Source organism: Petaurus breviceps, unplaced genomic scaffold (assembly GCF_028583685.1).
Source record: "Petaurus breviceps papuanus isolate PSGF00001 unplaced genomic scaffold, PetGlider_PUasm1.0 90895, whole genome shotgun sequence".
NCBI classification, from domain to species: domain Eukaryota; kingdom Metazoa; phylum Chordata; class Mammalia; order Diprotodontia; family Petauridae; genus Petaurus; species Petaurus breviceps.
In genome coordinates, this window is record NW_027187372.1 from 5245322 (window position 1) to 5259822 (window position 14501).

Below are 14501 nucleotides of genomic sequence, written 5' to 3' on the forward strand. Positions count from 1 at the left end.
CATCCAACCACATATCATGAGTCTCACAAACATTTTAACTATAGCCAAAAAGAGTCTTAAATTAAGAATGTGCTGTTTCCCTTTGATTGGCCTGGTGAGTGGGTACGCCTACATACAGGCTGGTAAAAGGGGATGGCTTCAGCTTAGTCATTGTATAGGAAATATATTTTGCACTCACTGTCTTTTTAGGGAAGGTACACTGTGGTCAGAATGGAAGAGTCAAAAAATTCCCATTAGCTCTGATCTTTCTTGGATAAAGAGTTCATTAACCTTGAAGAATTTGTAAGGTTAGAGAATCCAAACTCCTTATATATTTATCAGATGAGAGTTTACAAGTCACTGAAATGAACTGAATATTTTGACTCAGACTTCTTTTATTAAAGCTTTCAAGCATATATTAAATTTCTTTTATATCTATAATACTTAACTTCTCTCCAAAGTTATTGAGGGTTTTTTGGTTTTGGTTTTCAGTTTTTTTTTTTTTTTTTGGTTCTTATCTGTGATTTCATAGGTCTCTCCATTAACAAAAACCCACAACTCGTCTGTATCCTATAAGTCTTAGAAAGTTGCTTGAGTATATTGAGAGTTTGATGGACTTGATCACAGCTAGTATGTTTCAGACGCAAGACTTCAACCCCACTCTTCCTGTCTCTTAGGTCATGCTTCACCTCATCCAAAGTCTAATCAAGCTTGAAAAATCCAACTTGAATTCTGCTTCTTCCTGGAAGCCTTTCCTGACTACCCTAGCCAGAAATTACCCTGCCTCCCTCAGAACTCATATAGAACTTTTTGCTGGTACCATTAATAGAGATCAAAGACTCATGTAGTGGGAAAGAATCTTAGGAATGAATGAAAAAAGCATCTATCAAGCATTTACTAAGGACTGTACACTGTGCTAAATGCTGGGATACAAATAGGAAAACGAAACAGTCCCTATTCTCAAGGAGCTCAGATGCTAATTAGGGGAGACAAAATATAGTGGAAGGTTAATATGAAACAACACAGGTTAATATGTAGATCACATGGCAATGTCTGAGGTGTGAAAGCTGTTGCAGCAGGGTATATGGAATAAGGTCCAATGGTCTACCATCATAGTTGGAGACTTCTTACGCATCCAATGGTATGAATGGCTATGTACCCAGTCCATAAAAGAGGGTTTAGTGGGCTCAGCTGAAGCAAAGATTCTGGGTTGCCTAGTAGAGGGAGGGAGGTAAAGAAAAGTTACCATTCTGTTAAGAGGGAGCATAGAATGTTTATTGGAATCAGGCAGTGGGGACTAGGATAGAGGAGGAAACAACCTTGCAACCTTTTCCTATTGGCTGCTCACTGGGATCTGAGATCATCTAGTCCAGTGATAAGGAACCAGCAGCCTCCAGGTCACATGTAGCCCTCTAGGTCCTCAAGTGCAGCCCTTTAACTGAATCCAAACTTCACAAACCCCCTTAATAAAAAGGATTTGTTTTGTAAAATTTGGGTTCAGTCAAAAGGCCACATCCAAGGATTTAGAAGGCCACATGTGGTCTTGAGTTTCCCCACCCCTGATATAGTCCAACTCTTATTTTACAGAAGAAATTACTGCCTGAGCAGAGTCTAGAACTTGGGCTTATTAACTCCAATATTCCTTCCACTATGCCAAACCGCTCAGTCTAAAACTGTAATAAAGCACATCATTTATATTTCATTTATAGCCACATCAATAATTCTAAGTTTATTTGCTATCTTGCATTGCTAATTATTTGTATCAATGTGCATAAATCTTACATCCCTAACTTAATTTTAACCTTCTTGAGAGCAGGGACCATTATAAAAAAATATTTGAATATTTAATCCTTTGTATTCCCTTTGGTACACATAGCAGGTACTTTGCCCATAGTAGGTGCTCAAATATTTATTGATTGAAGGGTTTGTATTGTTAACACAAAGATGTTTTGGCAGCTATATTAATAGCTTCTAAATATATTTATCTTAGTTGTAAATTGAGAATATTTTAATTAAATGTAGTATTTGTCAAGCGTATACTAGATGGAACTACCTAGATGAAATCACAGGTCTTGTAAACACTGTGGATGAACCAGTCACTTAGAACGAATGGGCATGAATTTCCATATGCATCATTAGAGGGAATACACCCAAAGATGGTAAGCACTAAGGGAAATTTACCTTCAGGATCAGATAACAGTCTCTGGAAAGTGTTAGGGTCCTAAGAGTAGAATGGGTGGCACCAAAGTATTAAGGGTCTAAGAGAACACTTCACCTTATTTTATAGATGAAGAAACCGAGAGCCAGAAAGGTTAACTGATTTGTCTAAGGTCATGCAAGTTTCTCCTGAATCAAGATTCAAAACCACCTCTGGTATCAAATCCAGACCTCTTCCCATAATATTAATTGGGTTGATAGTTCGCAACTGTATCTGGGATGATGGGTGCCTCGCGCCACAAATTTCTGGGTTTTTCATGGAAGTGCAACTGAATATCTATCGTGTCAAGGGGAAAGGGGTGGGGGTGGGAGAGGCCAAGAGGTCATACCAAGTCAGAAGTCAGCTCCTTACGCGGCTGGAGAGGAGGAAGTGCTAAGTCTCTGCTGACCTAAAAGTTAGGACATCTATACTATGAGTCCATGAGGAGAGCGGGAGAGAATTAAACAGCTGCCATCTCTCTAGGTTCCAGGTCCCTGAGCCGTGACTACACATGCAGCTGGACACACCTGTTCCAAAGCAGACTCCTGGGTAAGGTGGGGGCAGATTGTGGTCCTGATAAAGTGACACCCAAACCACCTTGGGGTGGTGGGGAATGATGATGTCAGGGCGGTGACGTACTTATTTCATCATCTATGGGAGGGCAGGGACCTGGGGGAGGGTGCTCTGGTGGGTAGGAGTGGGCGGGGCGGGAGGGAGGGGCGGGGCGGCGCGGGGGGCGGGGCGGGCAGCGAGGGGGGCGGCTCGGAGCCTCCAGGTGTCTCTCCCCCCGCCGGCGCCGGCGCCGCCCCCCTCCCCCAGCCCCAGTCTCCCCCCATTCCCGCCCCGCGTCCAGCCCTTGCCGGAGCCGGCTCGGGCTCGGTCTCTCATGAATATTGAGCGGCCCCTGTTGGATTTCCCGAGCTCCATTGCGGAAGCGAAGCCTCGCCATATTGTGCGGCGGCGCTGCCGGCGGCGGCTGGGGCCTCGGTCGCCCTGCGTCTCCCTTCAGCTGCTGCGGCGAGCGGAGCCCGCGGAGGCTCGGGGCGGGCGCGGGTGAGTGAGGGCGGGGGCAGGCCCGGGGCCGCCGGGCCGGGGGTGGGGGGCGGGGAGATGGCGCCGTCGCCCTCTCGGTTCCCTCCGCCCGGGGCTGGCTCGAGCTCGGGCTCAAGCTCCAGCTCCGGCCAGGGCTGGGGAGCGCCGGCGGCGGCGGAGAATGCTCATTGTTCCGGAGTCTCCCTCGGGTCGGAGGGGGTGTGTGGAGGCGGGGGCGAGGCACATTTGGGGGGCATCAGGCCGTTGGAGAGACAGGGTCCCACCCCCATCCCCGCCACTTCCCCCGGTCTTTCTTCCTTTACCCTCTTTCCTTCCCCCCACTTTCCTCTTCCTCGCCTCCTCCCCTTCCTTCTCTTTCTTTTTCTCCCTTCTCCCCCTCTTCTCCTCTTCCTCTCCTCCCTACTCCCGTTCTTCCTTCTGCCCCTCTTCCCCACCCCTCCCCCCTTTTCCTCCCCCCCTTTCTTCCCTCCTCCTCCCCCTTCCCTCTCTTTCCCCCTCCTCTTTTCCTTTTTCTCCCCCTTGAGCGCCCCTCTCCACCAGGCTCTGACGGGGCTGGGGGCCCGGGGAGGGGGTTCAGCCCCCACGCCCCTTCAGCACTCCGCCCGCCCCCCGAGGTTCTTGCCCCTGTGAGCCCTCTGGAGGGGGGCGTGCGGATCCTTCTCGCCCCCTCCGCTGTGGAGGGGAGCTCGTGTTTGTGCAGGCAGAGTTGGGGGGGATGTTCTTTGTGCCAGTAGCAGCCCCTCCGACTGTGCGGCCGAGTCGGGGTGCTAGGGGGGTGGGGAGGGTGCCTGGGTCTCAGACACCGGGGGATTCTGTAAGCTGGGAGGAGCCGGCGTCGCGCAGGGGGGACCTCCTTTTCCTCTTCTCCGGAGAGGGAAGGATCGTGTGTGGAAAGGGGGGCAGGTCTTGATTCCTGGGACCCCCCTCCGGCGCCCGGGGTCCAGCCTTGGGTTTCAGGTTGGTGGCGCTGGTGGAACGTCATTGGGGTTGTCAGATTTCTCTTTCATATCAAAGTATTTTTTCAGGTACTGTTGGAAATGAATGAATCTACAAAACTTGTCCCAATCCACCGAAACCAGACTTTCTCTCTGTGAGACCCTTTGTGAGAAAATTGTATATATTTAGAGGCGACTAGAATTAGGTGCCTGCCTTCCTAAGGTTTGGGTTGTTCCGTTCCGTTCTAAGTATTTTAATCACATTTGTTTGTCATGGAAAGGATAAATCGGAATTCATAGTCAAGGCTGTATACTCTTGCATTGAGTTATACTCTTCTCCCTTCCACCCCATGGTTAACTGCCTTTTTAATAATGTGGAGCTCAGTTTGGAAGTTAGAAATTCCCTGATCGGGAATTCCTGCTTTTTGGCAAATTATTTAATCCCTCTGGGCCACTGTCCTCAGTTCCCTCCTCCATAAAATGAGAAGTTACAATAGATAGCCACAAATGTGCCTTCCAGCTCTCTGGCTATGGCACCAAGGCAAAGTTAAAGCTTGGTTTCGAAGCTGTGAACTGAAAATTCTAGGACAAAGATAGATGGGTCAAACATCATATAGCGTTTTCATAATCCAGTTTATTTTTGGTAAAGTTTCAAGATAATTTTTGTTTGGAAGGCAAGCCAGGTTGCTAAGCAGCCACCCATATTGATTTATTTCTGAATTCCTATAACATTAATTATGGCACTTAATCATGTACCTTTTGGCATTTGTACCTTAAACATTTCTCGTGTTTCCAGAATATCTTGTTCTTTACATCACCAGCCATTTTATAAGTACTTGTTGATTTGATGGATAATTGGATTTGAGATAGTAAAGTGATTTTGACCTCTTTCTTGGATGAGTTTATTGTACTTACAGATACTTCGTTCTTGCCAGAATAATAGCTGACATTTTTATAGTGCTTTAATTTTTTTCAGACATATTTAGTATATGTTAATAATAGCTAGCATTTGCAAACAAGTTTACAAATATTAACTTATTTGATCCTTACAGCCTTGGGAAGTAGGTGCTATAATTTTAGACAGGTTACATGACTGGCCCATGGTCACACAGCTAGTAAGTTTCTGAGGCCACATTTTAACTCAGATGGAACTGACTCTCCCCTCCAGTGCTTTATCCCACTGCACCATCTAGTTTCATGCATTATCTCATTTGAGCCTCAAAACAACCTTTTGAGGATCAAGTACTACTTATTAGCCCCATTTTTACAGATGAAGCAACTAAGGCCTAGAGAAGTTAAGTAACTTGCTCACACAGTGGTCTTATAGTGGTCACAAAACTAGTTTCAAGCAGTTGAAAAGCAAGTTTTCAGTCCCAGATCTTCCCTACTCCCAAGTCCAGTGCTCTATCCATCACACCCTGGAGAAATTGGGTGGGAATTGATTTTATAGATGATTAGGTGATTGAAACTTCTAATCATGAATTAGTTTATTCAATTATTAGTTATTCATTTATTATTCAAGAGCTAGGAATAATGCTTTGGGGTTTTTTGGTCCATTACAAATTCTACCAGACCAGCGATTCCTTTTGATATTTAAATAAAATCCTAGCGCCTAAACGAACACTTTATTATACAACCTTGAAATAGCTTCCAGTTCTGTAAACCTTGTGTAATTCATACTGCCTTTTTCTTCACTTCTCAGGTTAATCACTTTTTAAAAATACCAAATATTAGTCATTTATCTGCATCTTTGCTCCTTCCTTTCGGATCCACAACTTTGTGGAAGGCTTTAAAATACAAAGAAATTCATTGCCCTCTCTAAATAGAAAAGCATGAATTTTAGGGGAATTGCCTTTATTTTCAGTAAACTTGTTTTCAATTACAGGTTACTGGTTTTGCATATATTGATTTAATGTAAGATATTAATACTTAAGGTTTTAAAGGTGAGCACGTCGATGCCAGTTGAACTGCTCAAGAACAGTTGTGTCAAACTCACATAGAAACAGATTCCTGTGGGCCTTAATGACTTAAAAAACTGCAAATTAACATTTTCTATGCTGTATTTTTATTTTGTTAAACATTTCCCAATAACATTTTAATCTGATTGAGCCTGTACTCAAGTGCCTTTTTTATTTTCAGACTTGCATGCTGTCCTAGTTGCTAGTTTGACATATTTGCTCCAAAACAAGGTTTCCTCTAAGGTAGAATTCATTATCTTACATCAAATTCCACTTTACAGCAAATCTTGTTCTTGACTCTTCTCTCTCTCTCTCTCTCTCTCTCTCTTTCTCTCTCTTTTCTCTCTCTATTTCTCTCTTCTCTCTCTCTGTTTCTCTCTTCCTCTCCACACTCACACACACTCACTCACTCACTCTCCTTTGAACCCCTATGCAGGTTTTTCACTAAATGAAGTATCTAAAAGACTTTAGCCCTGAAAACAGAATTATGGGAACCTCAGTGCATTTTTGTGTCTACATTAAGGTTTACAGTTTGTGTTTGTTTTTAATTTAAAACATGGAAAAACTTTTTATTAGTAGGTAATGTATTCTCTTCCTGGAATTTTTATGACTTGTGGCTAAATGGATTTTTATCACTTTTTTTAATGGTAACTTTGTTGTTTTCATTATTTCTCCCCTACCCTAAATTCTTTTAAGGAAACTTATTTATATATTTAAATCTGAAGAGTGATAGCAAGAATAATATAGAAGAGGGCTTTATGCCGTTGAAAGGTATAAATTTCCTAGGTCTTCATTACCATAAGGACATTTAGACCAGAGTTCAAACAATGAGAGAAACATCAGAAAGTTGTTCTCTTTTGGGAGTAGATTATACATTTGGATGTTTTCCTTTGGTCCTTACCTCTTCATACCTTTCTTTTACCCTTCAACTATGAAATTATTGAGGAGGCAAATTTAACAATCTGAAATATGTATCTAAACAAAGTGAACAAAAAATAAGGCAGAATAAGCAGCACTTTGATATCGAAGTTGGAAGGAAAGGAAAGTATGATAGGTGGGTAGAAGGAGCAAATGTATTTTTAAAAATTACTTGTCTGTATAACCCATTCAAGCTTCATGTAGGATCCGATTATTCAGTAATTCTTGAAGTTATATTTCTTTGTGAAAGTCCATTAATTTTTCTAAAACTTTATGTTAACTGTAAAAATAATCTTTATATTCATGTAAAAATATGAAATATATGACTCAAAATACCTGTAGCATTATTGACTGAAATTGTGGGATTTAGGAACTAAATGTTAGCTTAGTAGAGACCTATAATCCTGTAATTAAAACTATTAGCGTCATATCTATTCAGCGCCTTTTTTATGGAAGTGTGGGAGGTTTTGTTTTTTTTTCCACTCACTGTGATCAAATTTTTTGGGGGGTGGGACTGGTTGGGTAGAGGAACACTATTATATCAGTAAATAAATGGTATGCAAGAAAAAAGGTTTTGTGGCATTTTAATTTTTAGTCCCTCCCTAGTTTCCATAGAAAAGATTAGAATAATCATGACTCAAGCCTGTTTTTTAAAAGCAATTAGGATTTTCCTGATAATTATTATTCATATTTCAAACTTTTCTATATGCATTTTTTATCTAGTTATATTATAGTTGCTAATATTAGGGTAAAGTAGTACTACATTATCATCTTACTGAAAGGAAAAAAGAAGTTTGGCCCCTGTAAAAGTGATTTAAAAGTTTGATGCAGAATATTCAAATCTAGTATGTCTCTGAGTGATAGTCTCCTTTTTTCAAGAGAAACCACTATCCTGTTTATTGTAACAGTATTTTTTTAAGCCAAACCTGAGCATTCTTTTCAAGAAGCCGAAATTCACATGGTTTAATGGGTAGGTCTTAAATAAAAGTCTGTTCTTTTAAATATAAAAGAGTGGGGGATGGAAAATTTGCATCCATGGTTAATAAAAGATCCACAGTACTTTCCTTCCATTAAGCCTTCTTTCCCCTTAGATATAAAATTACTTTTTTAAGATTAACTTAAAACTTTAGTTCATATTTCTTTTCTCACCTTAACCTTTTTTGTTTTGAATTTAGGACCCTGCACCGTTTTTCCTTATCTGTGGGTGCTACACAACCACTAGAAACCGAAAGCCTCAGATTTATTTTGTAGGTTCAAGGTGAATAAGCATTTACAGCATACCTACTATGCGCCAGGCACTGTGTTATGCGCCTTTATAAATTGCTCATTTGATCCTCACAACAATCCTTTGATTATTCTCATTTTACAGTTGAGGAAACAGAAGTAAACAGGTTAAGTGATTTGCCCAGGGTCACATAGTCAGAGTCCGAGGGTCTGTTTGAACTCTGGTCTTCTTTGCAAACCCCGTGCTTCTGGTCCACTGTGCCACCAGCTTTCTCAAGTGGGAGGGAAATGAAGAAGGTGGGGAAGCAGACTATTTGGTTTTGCTTATATTTGGAAAGTCACTAAAGATACACAATGACAAAGTAAATTATATACCTAGGTCCTAGGCCATCATATCGAATCTTTTTATCTGTGAAAATCTAACTCAAATATAATGAATGATTTTTGAGGTCTTTTTCCCTCCTTGGATTTCACATGACATTTTGCATGCATATATCCTAAGTAGTTAGTGTTTTGCATTGTAATTGGTGGTCTACTTGTAACCCTTCTGTTGAGCTATAAGTTCCATGAAAGCAAGGACTTTGCCCATGTCTACCGTAGTGCAGTACTTACATCAGGCACTTATTAATGCTTGTTGATTTAAATTAGCAACAAGATTGAGATAATTTTTTGACACTTGACAGATTTTAGGGAATTCATCTTTACTCTTAAAAGTGTTTAGCTAGAAATTTGGGGGAAAAAAAACCTGACCTTTTAATTGGTCTTTTCCACAGTGAAAATAATGAGCACCCTTGTGCTCTGAGAAAATCTGCCCAGTGTTTCTGTACAAGAAGAATACATGTTACTTTTATGTGCTGTTGGTGGTGACTGCTAAGTATGAGAATTTTTCTGGGTATTATGGACAAATGACCTTATTCTTAATGTTAACATTTATTTTGTTTAAAGTGATAAATTGTTTGCATTTCTTTTAACAGTAGTACCAAAGCAAGTTTCATTTGTCAGTTGAGGTTAGCAGTGTCTTATCTATGTAGCTCATTTCATTAATTGTTCACTCCATAAGTCGTAACCATTTTTGACAAGCTAATATTTCTGTTAGGCAAAATATAGACAGCTTGTCAATTCAGTTTATTTTGAATTGTATGCTTGGAGCTCTGTGTTGGAATGTAGGCTAACTATGGTAAAACAGAAATGTCAATTAGTTATTAACGTACTACCAAGTTGAAAGAGTGGTGGGGTTTTGTTTTGTTTTGTTTTTTAAACAAATTCTGCTGAGGCTCAACCATTGTATGTGACCCTGATTAGTTTGAATCAAGTATTTCCATGCACCAGGGGTTATTTTGTGCTATCACATATCTCTTAGGAGACAGTGGCAAATGAGAAAGTTGTCAGTTAAAATTTATGCTGCTTAATTAGACATTTAAATGCTAATCTAAGTTGAGATGTTTTGATGTTGCTCACAGATGTGTAAAATTCATTGTAATAAAACCTAAGAAATAATGAATAAAAATTTTATTGTAAGAGTGGGCTACATGGGCTGGGGGCAAAAGTACAAGACTGGGAACCAGAAGCAGTGGGCTTCTAGGTCTGCTAATAACTAATTGTGTGACCCTGAAATAAATGTTTCCTTTTGGGGCAAAATGATGGATCTCTAGATGATCTTAAGGCTCTTCCTAGGTCTTTAGTTCTCTTCTACTCTGCCTCCTAGGCAAAACAAACTTTTTTTGCTGGCTTAGTAGGTGACTTCCTATGCCTGAAATTAAGAATATAAAACAGAAATTAGTATAATTTTGTGTAATAAAAAAAATCCCAAATCCTTGTAACATGCAGAGTTAAGCAAAACAAAATCCCTGTGCCTGCCATGTCCAAAAAAATGTCAGCACACTGGGTGTATCACTTCTGTGTCAGGAGGTAGGTAGCAAATTTCATTATAAATCTTCTAGAATTGTTGTTAGTCTTTAGGTTACTCAGAGTTCTTAAGTGTTTCAAAGTTGTTAATCTTTAGTGTTGTTATTGAATTAAATGTGCTCCTGATTGTGCTCACTTTGTTTTACAACAATTCATACAAGTCTGACTAGTTTTCTCTGAAACTTAATCATAGATTTATAAATGTTAATTTATTCAGCTACGCTCCAATTGTACCTCTTTAGTTTTCAGTTTTTTTGGCACAAAAAGAGCTGCTGTAAATATTTTTGTACAGTGGACCATTTCCTCTTTCTTTGATCTTTTTGGGGTATAGACCTAGTAGTTCCCAGTTGCTTTTCAGAATGACTGGGCTCCTACGTTTCTCCTGACTCCTTCCTATTTACTTAGACCTCACTAAAACCAAAAAATGGTTTGAACTCTGATTCTACTGTGCTGGTAGTGCTTAGTTGTGAGGGGCAAACTTGGCTTTGGCTACATGACTTTTGGGTTTGGTAGGCATATTTGGAGTTCGGCTCATTGCTCCAGTTTGCCATTTCTCCCTCAGTCTCTGCCACAACTCTGTTCTGTCATTTTCCTCTGCTCAGAGCCTTTCTCTGACAGCTTACTTTTTGTCCACTTACCAGGAAAGGAAAGTAGTACTGTACTAAAACAGAAGAATTCAGAGTGGAAGCAAGATAAATTATATTGGGTCATTTAATTTAGAGCTAGAAGGGACCTTTTAGGGGTCACCTGTTGTCATTCTCCCATTTTACATGTGGAGAAACTGAGACCTAGAGAGATGAAATGACTTGCTCTAAGTCTTACAGGAATTAAACTGCAGAATCAGGATTCAGGTCCTGTGGTACCTGTTCAAGGGCAAAAGACTCATTATCCTTGAGCTTATGTTGTGCAGTGTAGAAATTCATAAATTTGAAATTGTAGAAATACATAAGCTATACAAAAATGCGTGTTGAATTTAATATTATCTTCATGTGTACCTATTCATTTATTCTTATTATGGCCTATTTTTTTTTTCAGTTTCCTTTTAGAGTCGAAATTATAATCAACCTGTCATTGCTTAATTGTCCATTATAAGATATATCCCAGACTAGCCACTGGAAATAAAAATATAAAAATGAAACAGTTTCTGCTCTTACAGAGTTTATGTGGGGGTTTTGGCTGGGGAAGGGAAAAGGGACTGAGGGGAATGGGTAAAAATACAACATGTTCATAGATTTAGAGCTTAGAAGGGACCTTAGAAGCCATTGAATTTCCAGGCACTTTATTTTACAGATAAATTGAGGCACAGAAAAGGCAGAATTTAAACCTAAGTCTTCTTGACTCAAGCACGAGTTTGAAGAGGAGGACATAGTCCAAGTGCAATGGACAGAAAGACTGGAGGCCTAGCTCAGTCATTTGATAGCTCTGTGGCCCGGGGCAAGTTATTTAACTTAACTCAGCCTGAGTTTTCTTTTCTGTAAAATATATTAATAACGTATGGCTCAAATGAGAGTTTATCTATACATATATATACACCACATGTATGCATGTGTATGAGCACATATATATATGTGCTTTGCAAGCTTCTAAGTGTTATGCAAATGTTAGCTATTATTATTAGCTATTTAATTCTGAAGTTAGTTTCTATCCTGGTGCTAAAACTTAAAATTATTTGTGTTTAAGTTTGGAGCCAAGTTCTAAGGCTTGTTCTTGCTAGAGCCTATTAGTAGGAGTAGTAGGTCCATGTTTTAGCTAAATTCATGATCACTCCCAACACCTAGTATAGTTCTCTGTGGATAACATAGATGCTTAATAAACTTTCAGGTGTTCCGAATCTTTTTTTGTGTAATGAACCCATTTGCCAGACTGGCAAAGCCTATGGACCACTTTTCAGAATACTATTTTTAAATAATTTAAATAAATGCTAAATTTCAATTAGAGGTTAGTAACAATAAAGAAGTAGATTTTCCCCCTAAAATCTAGCCTCAGATTCCAAGTTAAGAACTGGCATTGTTGAGTCCATGAAATAAATCAATGGTTGCATCCGACTAGATGGTTTGTGTTAGTTTCTTAAAATGTTCTGGTGTCATCACTTCTGTTGAGGAAGAAAAGGAATTGATGTCTAAAGAATCTGGTATCTTTGAATGGTGACATCATTGACAAAATCAATTAAAAAAGAATATGTACAAGAAATGAAATTAAAGTAACTGAAGACACATGCTTTAAAAGAGTGGCATAGCCTTAAAAAGACAGTGTCAGAAAAGCTAAACTTCAGTTTAATCATGCTCAGGTTAATTGAGACAAGTAGACAGTTGCTAAAGACAATTTTCTAGCCATGTTGCAGGTAAGAGGAAGATTGAGTTAAGTATAGGAACCCTATACATAATTGGATTTCTGCCTTTGTCTCTCCATTCTTCGGTATATCTTCCATGTAGATTCCAAAAGAATTTTCCTAAAGCCTATGTCTTAAAATATTACACTCCTTTTCCTGCTCAGGAACTTTTAATGGTTCCCTATTGTTGTTTGTCCTTCGTTTTTGAAGAATACCATGACATCAGGGAGATGATGCCATGACATGCTAGTAAATTGTCATTTAAACGAGGGAGGATTGTGCAAAGTCATCTGCCTCACCTTCTCCTCCAGACTCTCAGGGTCCAGTGGCCAGATACAGATCAGGACAACTGCAGATAGCCCCAGAGTCATCTGGGTTCAGTGACAAGATATAGATCAGAATGACTAGAGATGCCCTGGATGCAGTGAAAGACCTTGAGTCCTCTAGGATAAAGTACAAACTCTTAAGCTTGGCATTTAAAGCCCTAACTTCTTGGTTTCATTTCACATAACTCTTCCTTTACATGTTCTATATTTCAGCCAGCCTTGCCCAAATCTTGCTCCCTACCTTTCCTTAGAGTTCCTGAATTCTTCTACCCCCATCCTCAGTAAGTAATATCCGGGATATATTTTTTCATGTGCCACTTCTCATGTTAATTTTCTCTTCCACATTAAATTATTGTGCATTGACTTATCCCTATCTGTTGAATCACTCCCTGGTAGAATATAACCTTTTTGAGGGGATGTACTCCTTTTCTTCCCAGTCCCTGTAAGATATAGTTAACCCTTACATGCTTGTTGGATTTGATTAGGCATTATATTTAGTTAATAAAGTACTTCCATCTCCATTAGTTCATTTGGATCCTTATAACAATCCTCTGTAGTTAGGGTAGGTATTAACCCAGTTTTACAAATAAGGAACTTAGCCTGAAAGAAGCTGTTACTTGACTAGGGGCACTGAACTAAATTCTTTCTGCTATATAAATGTTGTGATACATTAATGGAGCCATGACCTTGTAGTTTTAAATATACAAGACCAGAGGAATCAAGCAAAACCTAATTATTTTAAAATATGTTGCATGTCAGAGGACCTGGGTTACTTTTGTTTCCTTGAGCAAGTCAAGTCACAGTTTCTTATTTGTAAAATGGGGCTAGGATTGGATCATATCCCCTTCCAGCTATAAATATCGGATCTTATGATCCTAAATACTGAGGTTATATAACTTAATTTTGTTGTTGTTCAGTCATTTCAGTCATATTCAACTCTTTATGACCCCATTTGGGGTTTTCTTGGCTAAGATACAGGAATAATTTGCCATTTCCTTCTCCATCTCGTTTTACAGATGAGGAAACTGAGGCAAATAGGGTTAAGTGACTTGCCCGGGATCACACAGCCAGAAAGGGTCTGAGGTTGGATTTGAACTTAAGTCTTCCTGATGCTAGGCCCAGTGCTTTACCTACTGTGTCACCTGCTTGCCCAGTAATATATTTAAAATAAACTCTGTGTGTGTGTGTGTGTGTGTGTGTGTGTTTGCATTATATTTTTGAGTGAATTAAGAATAATGAATGCTGGGGGGCGGCTAGGTGGTGCAGTGAATAGAGCACCAGCCCTGGAGTCAGGAGGACCTGAGTTCAAATTTGGCCTCAGACACTTAACGCTTACTAGCCGTGTGACCTTGGGCAAGTCACTTAACCCCCATTGCCCTGCCTTCCCCCCGCTCCAAAAAAAAAAAGAATACTGAATTATACTTTTAAGAAATTTCACACTTTTCATGAAAGGTGGTCAAGTATTTTACTAGGAATTCAAGACTAATATGGGCTATAAACAGCTATAGCATCTACAATCAAGTAGGCATTCTTTAATCACTTTTTATGTGCAGGTCAATGTATTTAGAAACAGTAAGTAAAACTTTTGACTAGAGAGAAATAATGGAATATATGTCTTGAAGGGTGGATTTTGGTAGGCCTAGGTGTGTTTGAAAGGGTAGGTTATAGGTGGCCCTT

General features: G+C 39.8%; 1 protein-coding gene across 1 annotated transcript in view; it reads left to right on the forward strand.

Annotated features, from left to right (window-relative positions):
* The first annotated feature begins 3004 nt into the window (after positions 1-3004).
* The window catches only part of RNF2 (ring finger protein 2), a 35221-nt gene continuing 23724 nt past the window's right edge, over positions 3005-14501 (forward strand). The window contains exon 1 of the mRNA XM_069074418.1: positions 3005-3229. The gene's annotated coding sequence lies outside the window, so the exon portion shown is untranslated. The remainder of the gene's footprint in view (positions 3230-14501) is intronic.